The 15,013-nt window shown below is 34.9% G+C and overlaps 1 protein-coding gene across 12 annotated transcripts in view; it reads right to left on the bottom strand.

Moving 5' to 3' along the window:
• The window catches only part of LOC141388636 (uncharacterized), a 100,104-nt gene extending 86,847 nt beyond the window's left edge, over positions 1 to 13,257 (bottom strand). For 6 of the 12 annotated variants that reach the window (XM_073958698.1, XM_073958703.1, XM_073958690.1 and 3 more), the window contains exon 1: positions 12,981 to 13,174. The gene's annotated coding sequence lies outside the window, so the exon portion shown is untranslated. Of the gene's footprint in view, positions 1 to 10,153; positions 10,213 to 12,901 lie in introns of all 12 variants that reach the window. The other 6 variants (XM_073958692.1, XM_073958710.1, XM_073958695.1 and 3 more) reach the window with 5 other exon arrangements.
• Positions 13,258 to 15,013: the final 1,756 nt, after the last annotated feature.

Here is a 15,013-nt window from a genome sequence, read left to right as displayed (position 1 = left end):
TCTGTTCCTTTACGTGCAAGAATCTTCAAGTTTTACCACTTTTTACTCGAAAAGCGTTCCTTTACTTCTGACACCACACAATTCGTATGAGAGCAGTTCACAACTTTTGCTACCTTTGCCGGTTTTACCATTTTCAAAAGTAAAGGAACAGACCAAAGGATTTTATGTAGTTAAAAAAGTATTCATAGAATACAAAAAAAGAATATTCATTCATTAAAAACAGAAATTAAAATAGTTCATTACATTTTTTTTTTTTTTTACAAAATTACGTCTTTATTGTTACACGACACAAACAAAACTGGCAAATTTATGCTGCGACTTAAAGGCGTCGGCAGATAACGGGATTACAAAAAAATAAAAAAAAATACAAAAAGAAACATTGCATTCCCTTGTCGTATCCAGTGGGAATGTAAGAGGTAATTAATATGAATTTTTTGTCAAGTGGAATTACTCGTTCGATTCTTTACGGTATATTATATAACGTATCTTCTATAATATATTTAATAATTTAACTTTTTGTCCAATTATATTCTTTTCTCGATTCTTACGGATACGTTTTAGAACGTATTGCTTATAATGCGTTAATAAATATATTTTCAATGTAATATGTTCCCAATTTTCCCACTGGGAAGATATTCGTAATGAGAGTGAGATAGAAAAGTTTTCGTTTCTCGCTCTCAATTTTAAAGTGACAACAAAGAAAAAACTCTTCTCTTTTATTTGCATCATTTTGTTTTTTTTTTTTTTCTTTCTGCTTCATTTTTAATTAAACCGTTGATCATCACGGTATGCGCGATGAAATAATCGCAAGTGTTGTAGATAGTCAGTATGGAATAATTTTACAGTATGGAATAATTTTATAGCACACCAACAAGATCACTTAGGTTCATACACTCGGCATAATATATTCTTGTGGGCATTTGATTCCATATAAGTTGACCTAATATAGATCCTTATCAGGTATTGTTGCATTCAATATTGGGCATGAATCTGATTCTTCTCCATGGTCGTCACATTGACTGTTCATGTCGATATTGTTACGAATGTAACTGATAGCTTTAAGACAAGTGAGCAAGGGCTATGGTCGGAAACGGGCCTACTATGTGATACCCCACACCACTACCCAGGTGCATAAGCTTTTCACTCGCAAATATTTAGGGAGATACTAAATTTTCACCTATCTCCCTTTTTTACCAAATGACTTAAGGCGAACTGAAACAAATTAATATTTAATTTTACTTGGTACTGATTGAATGCTTCTCCTTGGTTAGCATTTTACATATCTTTAATACACCAAATAGAACTTCAAAATATTAAAATTGTGATAGCCTAGCGCCTTTTGCAATAACTCTGATATTTTACCATAAATGCCACCTTTTGTATAAATTTAAAGATCAGATGGTTAATTTTCATTATCAAGCTCTCTCCTTGGAATATGTCCAACAGAAGCAGAAATATCTGACATGGAAATAAAATTCCATAAATTTGAAATTGGGGTATCCCAGCGTCTTTTTCGACATCACAAGAACTTCACCAATTTTGGTAACGCAATTCGGAACATTTTAAAGCTCAGAATGTCTTCCTTGTTAAAAAGCATCTAACCAAAGCTGAGATACTCGTCAGTGCAATTTAAAAAAAAATGGGAAGGTGTGATGTGCACCAACCTATTTTGCATCATAATATAGGTGATATTTTCCACATCCATTGACGGGCTTTCCTTTGGGAACACGACTACTGAAAGCGGAGGTATTCGCATAAGAATATAACTTTGAATTTTTGTCCACATAAGTTTTCTGCTCATTCCGATCCTTGTATATTATCCGACCAATACCAAAATCAATTTGCTTCTTTCTCTCTGGGTGCCCTATTATCCGGACAGACGCGCGGAGGGACTGACAAACATAGCTAGATCGACTCTGCTCGTCGAGACATTCATTTTGGTATATTTAGGGTCTACGACCATTATTTCGATGCGTTACAAACTTTTTGGCCAAAACCAACCAATTTCCGTTAATTTAAAATTTTAATTGTTACTTTATTTAAATTAGTTTTACAACAACAACTATTGTATAAATCACCTCAATCATTCCAGTTCTTATTTTCGATGTTTATTTTATTATTATTCTGAATTTTTCCATCACGAAATTATCGCTTAGTCCCGGGCCACACTAGAGTAATTTCACTGAAATTTTAACATGAAATTATGCGTCTCTAGATCGAGTTCCATAGTAGAGTAAAATCATGAAATTGCTGTAATGGGGAATTCGGCCTAAGAACACCTAATTTCATGAAATTTTTTAATGAAATTTACTCTAGTGTGGACCAGGGCTTAGTGTAAGTTTTCCCTATTTTTTGTACTTGTTCATGTTTCTTTGACGATTTTGTGACGTCATTGTTGTTCTTTCAATTCTCTTGTATTTCTCAGCCTTTCGCTCAGGTATGTTTGTGTTGTTGTTCGCTTAGTGTGTGTTTGTGTCTTTGTCGCACTGATTTGAGATGTTACCAGCAGGGTTTAAAATGCTAACGCCATATTAGCAAAAGCATCGAATATTTGCAGCTTTGCCTGCTAAAATTTCTTCGAAATATGTTAAGCAACAATGGACAACGGCAACATGTAGCAACAAATTTCACAAAAATATTGCTAGCGATGCTGATTCTATTTGATATTGTCGCTTTAATAAAATAGCATCGGGCACGCATACTCATATTTTGCAGCACACATGATCAACACATAGCAGAAAAGAGAATAAGTAACAAAGTTTCAACGGCTTAGCCATGTTTTCAGCAAACAATTGTTTTTGAGATCAGGGTTACCAATGTAATGCATTAAAAATCACGATATAATTAATTCCACTTTTTCGTTCAAAGGACATGTGAATTTTTGGTGAAGCTGTTCAATATATATTTTTTATTTTTAAACAATAATAATAAGTATTCTTTAGGTTCTACCATATGATGGAGGCATTTTGACATTAAATGACACCTTTTTTATTACTGCGTTGGCAACTCTAATCAAAAAACCACACTCGGATGCTAATTCGTTCTTACGAATGGTCAGTCGACTGCTAAATATGTAGCGTGGTTATCGATTATGCCTAATGCAAAAAAGATTAGGCGTACAAAACTAAATAAGCAAAAATGTACAAAAATAAATATGCGTTCGGTTGCTTATTTAACCGTGTGTGTCAATATTGTGTAGCAGTTGAAGTGTACAGCTAATGCCAATGTTTTTAGATGCTGGCTTTTAAACCCTGGTTACCAGATCTTCCGTCTAGAACAATGGTGGGCAAATTGCGAGAGACTCATGTATTGTTTTACACTTTTGTGTATGAGGCCGAGCATTTCTGCCCAACAGTGGTCTAGAAACATCGGCAACGAGAAGCGATTAAACATAAATACCAGGAAATTGTGAGGCAGTCAGTCAGTTGTAATCCCTAACTCGAACTGAGAACGTCACTTAGAGAAGTAAAGGAAAGCTGTGTGCTAAATAGAGTTAAGCTGCGTGCTTAGTAAACTAAGTCTGTTTCGAATAATTAAAGTAAAATCAATAAAAGATTGTAGAATAGTAATTTGAACGAACTCTTGTTTTATTTGATATAAATCGTATCTGGGATTAAAACCACGTCTACACGGAGTTTAGTTAAACCTAATTCCGTAACGTATATATTTTGAAAAAAAAAATTGAACCAAACTATCGTCGTGGAATTAATACAAACCAAGTAAAAAAAGTATCAGCCGGCTTTGCCGACAGAGATATACCCTTAGCCTATGTGAATTCAAACTTTCATCTACGGACAGATGGAATGTATTTAGGGTCTTTTCAGAATTGTGTGGCCCTTTTTGGACATTTAAACTTGCCGACAAAAGTGTAGATTAGGATTAAAGTTCAAAAGGGTTGCGGAGGAGATAATTAAAGGAATAGACCGACATATTCCATTATGGAAGGGAACTTATTTTGCGAGTCATATCTTTTCGATAGATATCGCGCCCACTAGTCATCGTATAACTTTTGGACCAGTATGCCAGGAAGCATGGACTTGTCCACGGAAAACATAATATAGCTGTAAACAGGACCACAACGAATTCGGTTGATCAGTTCGAGAGTTATCATGCTTTCCAGCCACTACATATCGGGCTTTTTTCCCTTTACCGGCGGCGATTGCAAGTTGCTTCAAAGTGATTCGACAGAAGGTCTTAAAGTGAACTTATCCGAAATTTTGTGTGGAAGGTGCCCGCAGGAGTGGACAAATATAGTCCATATTCGAACGTGATCTATATCTGGTAGATATGTTACGATGTGTAAAGTATGTAACAAATCGGTCACTCCCTTCAAGATTTAAATTGCGCACAAATTTTCCGGACATTTTCGAACTTTTGAGGGGGAGGTACCGGAAGGAGTCGGCCGATATAACCCATTTTCGAACTTAAACTAAGTTTGGACAAAATATTACGAATGCCAAACAACCACTACATACGGTATCATAGGTTTTTTTGCAACTTTGAGGCTATTTTCTCAGGAAGTACGGACTTGCTCCTGATGAAACTTGTACAGTCGTATAGGGGGGCAGTGAATACAAGTTGATACAACAAAAATCAAAGCGATTCGAGAGCAGATCCTAAGCTGAAATTTTATGCTGGAGGTACCCGAATGTTTGGACCGATTGAGTTCATTTTGGAACCTCTAACCTAAGTCTGGTAGAAATTTCACGATGTGCAAAGTGTGAACCACATCTGTTACTCCCTTCAAGAGTCATATTGCGCACAAATTTTCGGAACATTTTTGAATTTTTATGGGGGAGGTACCGGAAGGAATAGGCCGATATAACCCATCTTCGAACATAAACTAAGTTTGGACAAAATATTAGGAAAGCCAAATTTTGGACCGAATCGGTGGATCCGTTCGAGAGTTATCGTGTGCTCCAGCCAGACAGACAGACGGACGGACATAGCCAAATCAACTCCAAATTGTCTGAAACGGATTTCGTCCAAACATACTTGGGGTCCAAAACCATTATTTCGATGAGGCACATTTTGCCCGTATGAAAGTGTATATATCCTCGTTAGCATAAATGCTGAGGGTATAAATAGATTACAAGTACCTCAATATTTAGAAGCAATAACGGATCCTTATCTCCTGGTGCATATTACAATCAATAGCACTCAGACACTATATACCCTGGAATTATGAATTTAATTATGATTTCAACTTAAAATCGACCAACAATTTAATTTCTTAACTTAATCTATAAGTATTGAGTTTGAATCCTTCAACTTTTTGCAATATCAGGAGAAACCCCCCTCCCCCTACATATGAACCAATAAAACGGATTCAAATACACAGTAATATACCGTACTTACTTGTTGCTGTTTTTATATATGTATGTACATTAGGCCGGGGCGATTTGAAAACCTTAATGAGCCCTTCGCGTTTCTGATTCCTGGGATTGAACTGAGCAAAAAAGTCCACCAGACCATAGGTCTACCGCGAAAATCGAGCCTCCCGATTTTGACTTTAAGTTTTTTATCCACGTTTTTTGGACATTTTAACATATATCGGCCAAACCAATAAGATTTTAGATCCAATACAGAGACAAAAATTGTAGCCAAGACAGTGATTAAGAACTCTCTAATACATTGGAAAGCATTGGAACGCTCCTTCAGGCAGTTTTGGCCTTGAGAAGGTGCAAACATTTCGGAAAATGTCGATAAATGGCACTGCGCTACAAAAGTTGACCAGAAAAATATTCAAGCGTTCTGATGCAAAATTCTATCGTGTTGGGATCCATGTACAACGAAAATGCCTTTAGTTCGTTTGGGTCACTTCGTTTTATTTTTTTTTATACGGGTAAAAGTAGTGAAAATCTGGGTTTCTTAAATTTTCAAATTTAAACGGGTATATCTTCTTTTTTCACAAGGGATTTCTATTGATCCTTCTTCCTTTTAAAGGGGTGAATAACATCTTTCGAACAAGTTATTATTTTTTTAATCAGTTCACAAATGGCTAAGATATAGAGGTTTATGTCTGAAAACCCCCACAAAAAAAAAATAAATTATCAAAATAATTATTGAACAAAACAAAAAACATTATATTTTTGAAAATTATGAAAAATTCCGTTATAGTTTTTTGTGGGGGTTTTCAGACATTAACCACTATAACTTAGCCATTTATGAACCGATTAAAAAAAATAATAACTTGTTCGAAAGATATTATTCACCCCTTTAAAATGAAGAAGGGTCAATAGAAATTCGTTGTGAAAAAAGAAGATATGCCCGTTTAAATTTGAAAACGTAAAATGTAACTTTTACCTTAAAAAAAATATAACGAACTGGCCAAAACGTACTAAAGGCATTTTCGTTGTCCATGGATCCCAACACGATAGAATTTTGCATCAGAACGCTTGAATATTTTTCTGGTCAACTTTTGTAGCGCAGTGCCATTTATCGACATTTTCCGAAATGTTTGCACCTTCTCAAGGCCAAAACTGCCTGAAGGAGCGTCCCAATGCTTTTGCGATGTATTAGAGAGTTCTTAATCACTGTCTTGGCTAAAATTTTTGTGTCTGTATTGTATCGAAAATCTCAATGGTTTGGCCGTTATATGCTAAAATGTCCGAAAACGTGGATAAAAAACTTAAAGTCAAAATCGGGAGGCTCGATTTTCGCGGTAGACCTATCCCAGGAATTAGAGACGCGAAAGGCCCATTAAGGTTTTTTTCCTTCCATACAAATCGCCCGCCCTAATGTACATACATACAAATATTCATAATTTATCGCTTTTCAAACGTCAATGGTAATAGAAATATTACGTGTCAGTCTAGTTCGAACCCTAGGTTAAATATTCAACACCTTATATTTAACACAAGACATATACGCTAGTTACGACCAAAAAATGGAGCTTAAAAAGAATAAAATTACAACGAACAATTGTTACGTTAATATAAACAATATAAACATTTACTAGCAATGTCACGAAAGAAAATAAAGTACAAATGTCAAAGGATGCTTCCTTTTGACCCTTTGCTATTATGTACATACTGTATTGTTCATGACGTAAAGCGGAGGGGCCTATTATTATTATCATATTCTAGAGCACACAATTACACCAAAGTAAAATAAAGGAATAAATAAAAGGAAGCCTACACAATGTGCAAACAATCACACATATCGTCACCATAAATGCCAAAGTTGTAACTAACAAAATAATAATTTTACGGGAGAAGCAAAAAAATTAAAAACTGTTTTATGGAATATTAATCTTATGAAGGCGAGTATATGGGATATTATCAATCATACACGAATGGCAGTAAGTAATGAAACCAATACCGCGGAAACGCTTGGTTTTGTGATCCGTCATTACAACCAAATCTGCAATGTTATACCATTTTCCGAAATGCCTTTTCTTGAATAGAATCGTTATTTGTTAACGAAGAAGCTTGAAATTTTGCAAGAGCATGTATTTTAGTCTTATGTATTAGATTCAATCAAAAAAATAATTTTGAATTTTTCGGAGATGCGACTTCGGGTATTTATGGTGACGATATGTTTATATGCAATATGAGTGCGTATGTCAGTAGACAAAATGTATACAGGATATACAAACAGAAAGTAGATGATGGGTTGCTATGATAAACCAGCCAAACCGTTATATAAATTATGGTTTCGACGAACAGTGATTTATTTTCTTTTTTTCTAATTGCCCTTTTATACTTTAAAACAAATGCTGTTTATTGAAAGTAATTATGCAAAAATTTAAACACGCGGATGGTATTAAGAGATTTTACACAAACACTTTGAATCAAATTGAATTTGAGTCGTTGCCTTTGTTGTTGTTGTTCATCGTTGTTCATTGCCTTATATAATTATTCAATTAATTGTAAATTATAATCAGAGTCTCTTGTTATGTATGTATGTCGCATAGTGGTTCAGAGTCGTTTTTCCTGGTCAAAACTCTGTAACTTTTGAACGGATAGAGATATTTGCATAATTTTATAAGCAATCAAATTCGGTTTAGTAGTTGCAGAGGAATTCAAGGTCAAAGTTAAAATTTTGAGTTTTTTTCATATTTTGCATCAAAATATGAGTGTTTTTGGGTTTTTCATATATTCCAATCTATTAAAAAAGATCAAATACCAATAAACAAACCAAAAAAACAAATAAACTTTTTTGTACAAATTTTTTCAATTTTTTTTTTTTAAATTAGGAGTGTTGGCGTTTTTATATGTGATGACGACTTCTATTTTGTTTTTCAAAATAGTCAGGCTTAATCCCATAGTCGTTGTTTTAATATTTTATTAAAACAACTTTAATTTATTAGTGAGAAAAAGTTGGCGATGTTTACCAAGGGGTAAGGCAGGGAAGACTATAGTTTAAGATCTCGCCACAGATCTTCATCAGTTCCCTTGTTTCTTGTTTTAAACAAGAAACTTTTTTATACCCAAGTGTCAAATGCCCGCTCAAATAGACACGTGTGCAAAGAAACACTCTGATCGAGAATTTCTTTGGCACTACCTAAACTCGAGCAACTTCACTTGCAAACAAAACCAAGTCTTTCCCACTGCTATGCGTTCCCACTAATAAATTAAAGTTGTTTTAATAAATTATTAAAACAACGACTATGGGATTAAGCCTGACTATTTTGAAAAACAAAATCTTTTTTAATTTTGTTTTTTTCAAAAAATTTAAAATTTGTTAAAAAATTAAAAAATACTCCTTGAGTTTTTATAAAACTCATATAATTGAAATAAAAACTCATTTATGTCAAAAAAAATTTCATTTGTGTAAAAAAGCTACACGCAGAAAAAAGTCCTCTCTAACATATGTCCCAAACATATTTTGCAGCAAACATATATTTGTTTGCAAGTAGTCCCAAACATAACATATGTTTGGCTCCTGCAAACAAATATATGTTTGGGTGCAAACAAATTATATGTTTGGGTGCAAACAAATTATATGTTTGGGTGCAAACAAATTATATGTTTGGATGCAAACAAATTATATGTTTGGGTACAAACAAATTATATGTTTGGGTGCAAACAAATACAAACCCAAAAGCCACAAAAAAACAAACACTTGCACAAGTGGGCGCTTTCTGAGTGCAAGGGAGCGTAAATGTCTATGTGAAACAGCACATTTATAAATGGTGGTGTTTTATTGGAAGGCATAGAAAAAACGCAAAAGCACAGCAGACACATAGGTACATAAAAAATTCCAAAGAAAGAAAAAACAGACTTTAATAAAAGAAAAAACTGAATGAAATAACTTATAAAAAGTCGCACTTTTAAAAGGACAAAATTATATAGAAACATCGTTGAACGCTTCTCCTTAGTTGTGATATAAAACACATTTTCTTCAAAGTTCAAATCATCAGCATCTTGCCAATGAAGCTAGTTTCTGCATTATCAGTGAGCTGAAAACCCAGTAAGGAAATGATCAAAGTCGGGCGGAGCCGGCTATATGATACCCTACACCACATTAAATATGTATACATAATTGAATAAATACATAGTTTCCCTTCAGTAATTAAAGTACTTAGCTCCACCCTCACGTCATTGCTTATTTCTCGGAGGACTAAAGCAGTGGATATATTGGCCGCCTTTCATGCTTCCGGTATATATAGGCTTATGAGTTTATTAAATGTGAAAGAAGACGGACGGATTACTATCATAATTATCTTACCTAATTTTAGTAGGTCCGAATATCATAATAAAAATTTACATATATTGCGTGTAAATAGTGCATCAGAAACATTAAATCGGATGAAAATATGGAGCAGGTTGAATGTTTGGATTGGATTCGAATCGATCTGAAATTTTTAGCATAGGTAGGGCTCGCAGTGCTGATCACCCCAATGTATGTATCATGGTTCCTACCCATACTTACTGAGATATAGGCTCCGAAAGTTCAAAAAATCCCTTGTTTTTCCATAAGATTACTTTAAATCGAAATTGTGTCATATTGTTTCGGCCGGGTATTTAAGCCTTTCTCCTATGGACAGGAACAAATCTCGGCTAACGCGAACAAAATTTTCGTTGACATCGAAATTTTTTTTATAATCGATCCGAATCCGGTCGGAGCATTCAACTTATGCCGAAAATATATATATATGAGTTATATTTAACTAGAAACCGATTTAAATTAAATTTTACTACCTTACCTTTAGTCCGAATTTTAATCAAAATTGGAGATACATAGCGTTATTGGTGCAGCAAACACCTAAAATCGGGCAAAAAAATATATATGGGAGCTATATCCAAATCAGAACCGATTTGAATATAATTTGGCAAACTCTTTTCTGGACCAAATTTCGTCACACGAATTAAATTTCATCAAAATCGAACAGAATTTACGTGTTTGGTGCAACAAATACCTAAAACCGAACGAAAATATGTATGGGAGCTACATCTGAAATTGGGCGAAATATATGGGAGCTATATCCAAATCTTAACCGATTTCAATATAATTTGACAAACGTTTAAAATTTCATCTGAATCGAATAGAATTTTCGTGCTTGGTGCACCAAATACCTAAAATCGGGCGAAAAATATATATAGAAGCTATATCCAAATCTGAATCAATTTTTCCCAAAGTAAATAGCGTTCGTCCTTTGGCCAAACTATGAGGTCTTGACCAATTTTTATTTGAACCGCAAATGCGACCTGTTCTTTGGTTACAAAAATACATGGACAGACATGCATAAATCGACTCAGAAAGTGATTCTATGTATATCCCTTAAAGGGACTATGGGTCCATCTCGCTTCCTTTTGCATGTTACATAGAAATGCTCAGACGTAATACCCCTTACCACAGTGTGGTGTAGGGTATAATAATGAGTTATTTCTTACAAATTTTACAAACCAAAACTACTTACATTACCCATTACTAAGTAATGACTACAGTGACACAGAGTGTGTGTGTCCGGCTAGAAAACCGAGAGTTGTGTATTCTACGCTTACGTCGGGCAAATTTTTTTTTTAACTGAACTACGTGTAATTTGACACTTGAGGTTCCCAGTGGTCACAAAACATCTCCGCCAAAAATTGTCAACATAGGTCCATATAACGGTAGTTCCCAAATTGATGTATTTTTATGATTTTTGATAAATTTTTCGTTCAAACGACCTGTAATTTGACATTTAAGGTTTCAAGTGAAATTGTTTAAGGTTCCACCAAAATTGTCGACATAATTCCATATTTTGGTATAGCCCCCATCCATGTCCATTAAGATAAATTCGTATTTAATTAGCGAAGACACAAATCACTCTAGCGGAGACACAAAGCGCTCTGTTTGCTAAGAGCGCGTTAACAAAATTCATGTCATGTCACACAGTGGTGGTTTTGTGGGTTCGTATCGTCGGCTTTCCGTAAGCTCGTCTCTAACGAGTAATTAATTAAAAATTAATAAAAATGACCTTCGCCTAATATGCAAAATTTTCAAATAAAAATCAAAAATGGTTTTCTTTGTAAGAAAATATCCTTTTTAGGGCCTCTGCCGAAAATTCTGCCAGGACAACAGGGGTACCATTGGAAAGCTTGTCGAGACAGTTAACCCTTTAAAAAATATTGGTCGATGTCGCGAAATTTTCCGTTTTTGTAAATAGCCTTGCAATAAGGATACTTATTTTGAAAACAGATCCTTTAAGAATAATTCTGTCAGGACAACATGAATACCATTGGAAAGCTTATCGAGACAGCTATCCCCTGAGCTAATAAAGTCTATAAAAAATATTGCCCTATTGAGTATGGATATCGATCGGATATCAGTCGGAAAGATTTTTACCTCCAACGTAGACTAAATACCGAATTTTTGCCATTTCGGTAATTTTTGCCATTTCGGTATTTCAAAATACCGAAAATTGAGAGGTACCGTTCTATGGGGACTATATGAAGTTGTGGCCGTTTACCTACAAATTTCAGGTGGTAAGTTTTATACATACAACGAAGACTAAATACCAAATTTCAGCCATTTCGGTGGAATATTGGTGCCATAACCTTCAAAATACCGAAAATTGAGAGGTACCGTTCTATGGGGGCTATATTAGGGCGAAGACCTATAATTTCAGTTGGAAACGTTTTTACCTCCAATGTAGACCAAATACCGAATTTCAGCCATTTCGGTGGGTTGTTGGGGCAACAACCTTTAAATTACCGAAAATCGGGTTGTTTAATGGCTATATGAAGGCGTGGACCGATATAGCCCATTTGGAATGCCAAACATGTTAGGGGTAATAGAAACTTCTATACCAAATTACAAAGCTTTATCATAAAAATTGCGACCTGTATCTTGATTTCAACAGACGGATGGACAGGCAGACACCGAACTTAACACCTTTTTTACTTGTTTTAACTTCGAAGAGGTTCAGAAGATACTGTCCAATGCATTGAACGTTCTCAACATTCCAGTGTATCTCGTATCTATAATTACGAGCTTGAGTGTAATAGTAAATGGTGTGAGTGAGGGGTACAGGGTGACAGGGTTGACATAGAAATACATATGTATCTATGTGTGTGGTTATTACGTTTGTTGTAAGCACAACAATAACAACAAAAGCAACAAATAAGACGCAATAACAAAAAATATAGTGTGCGTTCTGTTTCTCTGCATCGAACTTTAATCCAACCAGTCACACTTGAATCCACAACGAGTTATTGTTCATTATTCAATTTTGTATTTTTTCTTCTTTATAATTTTTGTTTATTTTCGTTTATTATTATTTTTATTTTTTTTATTTTTTTTAAGTATCTCACTCTCGTTTTTATAGTTAAATGGTTAAACACAACAACTTTTTAATTTGGTGATAAGGCAAAATGCGAAATAAAACGTGATTTTTTGTTTGTTTGTTGTTGTTTAAAACATCTGCTATACCCATCGATAGATATTTTATACTTTTGTTTATTATTATTACAATAGTTGTTGTTGTTGTCTTGTATCCAAAACTGAAATTTTGAACTAAGAAATTCATGCGACACTGCTTACTCACTCACATTCAAAAAAAGATAGTGTGGGGGCCAAACGAAACGAACAAAATACACGGAAAAATAGAAGATACGTTGGGCACGAGCACCAACCAAGCAACCACCACGCGAATGGAACGTACAACGAACGTTACAGATACTGCGATGCGTCTGAACAACAACCGACCTGTTTGATTTCTCACGCGCAACTAAATATTTGTGATAGCTATTCGACTAGGCAGGCAGCCCCAAACATGCTGCATTGGTTCTCCCTCTCAGTGTCTGAGTTAACTATTTTCTCGTGACTGGGGTGACCAGAGTTTTTGATTTTGTAAATAATAGACAATGGAAAATGAAATAGATAGATATTGTGATATCCAATTTTAGTAAAATGGAGATATTATAGCTTTGTACCTGTGGTAAGGGGTATTATGTATTTTTGCATTTGTATGTAACATTCATAAGGAAACCAGATAGACCCATAGTTCCTTTTAGGGATATACATATATTCACCATAATTATTTCAAAAACTTTTTGTATGGAACGTATAACATCTCCTCAATATATTAGTGTCGAAAAAAAACACATAAAATATTTGTTTGTATCCGGAAATAACTCGTAAAACCCGATTTTGAGCTATATCTCAAGAACAAGAGCTGATGGAGAAAAACCGCGACCGGATTTGAAAATAACTCACCGAATTCATTTAGAAACAACAAAAACTTCGGTTGAAACAAAAGTCGTGTTGACCAGTGTTATCTAAAGTGGGGTACACACGATCAGTTTTGACTGTCAGTTTTGCTCAAATAATCGATTGCTTGCCAGTGTGACCGCAAATTTTTGTCAGTCATCAGGCAACCACAAAATATTTTGTGGTTGCTGGACAGTTTGACATTTATCGATATTTCCAAAAAATCGACAGTCAAAACTGATTGTGTGTACCCCGCTTATGAGTGTTCTAAAAGCGGATTTATTTTTAAGGTTTTAGCTTCATTATCCTACCAAAATGGCCGAAATTTGCTACGTAGTCTTCTTTAGGGGTATAAAACTTTCCCCCAGAATTTTGTCGGCATCGGTCCACACCTTCATATAGCCCCCATAGAACGGTACCTCCCGATTTTCGGTATTTTGAAGGTTTTGGCTTCATTATCCTACCAAAATGGGTGAAATTTGGTACGTAGTCTTCTATAGGGGTACAAAACATTCTCCCAGAATTTTGTCGGTATCGGTCCACACCTTCATATAGCCCCCATAGAACGATACCTCCCGATTTTCGGTATTTTGAAGGTTTTCGCTTCATTATCACACCGAAATGGCTGAAATTTGGTACTTAGTCTACGTTGGTGGTATAAAACTTTCCCCCAGAACTTTGTCGGTATCGGTCCATGCTTTCATATAGCCCCCATAGAACGGTACCTCCCGATTTTCCGTATTTTGAACGTTGTGGCCTCAATATTCCACCGAAATGGCTGAAATTTGGCATTTAGACTTAGTTGGGGGTACTCAAACTTCCCCTTTAAATTTGTCGGTATATGTCTACGTCTTCATATTGCCCCCATGGAAAGGTACCTCCCGATTTTTCGTATTTTGAAGGTTGTGTCTTCAATATTCCACCAAAATGGCTGAAATTTGGTATTTAGTCTTCAATGTGATATAAAACTGTTCGCCAGAAATATGTCTGTACATGTCCACGCTTTCATATTGCCCCTCCCGATTTTCGTAATACTGAAGATTGCGACGTCAATATCCAACCGAAATGCCTGAAATTCGTTATTTCGTCTTCCAAGAGTTATAAAATATTCCAGAAGAGTATTATCAGTATAGGTCCACGTCTTCCTATATGCCCATAGAAGCGTACTTCTTGATTTTCGGTATTTTTTATGTTTTAGCCACATTCTCTTACCGAGCCTAAAAACTTTCCATAAGAAATTTGTCGGTATAGATCGACGTTTTGAAATAGCCCCCATAGAATGGTGCCTCACATTGTTTTACCGAAATTGCTGAAATGTAGTATTAAGTCTTCTTCATACACGAAAGGAAACAAATTATTCCATTTTACTTCA

This window comes from Musca autumnalis, unplaced genomic scaffold, assembly GCF_047663935.1.
Source record: "Musca autumnalis isolate F117 unplaced genomic scaffold, ASM4766393v1 scaffold_1, whole genome shotgun sequence".
Classification (NCBI taxonomy): domain Eukaryota; kingdom Metazoa; phylum Arthropoda; class Insecta; order Diptera; family Muscidae; genus Musca; species Musca autumnalis.
Note: the sequence above shows the minus strand (reverse complement) of the source record. Positions and strands in the feature narration are given on the sequence as shown.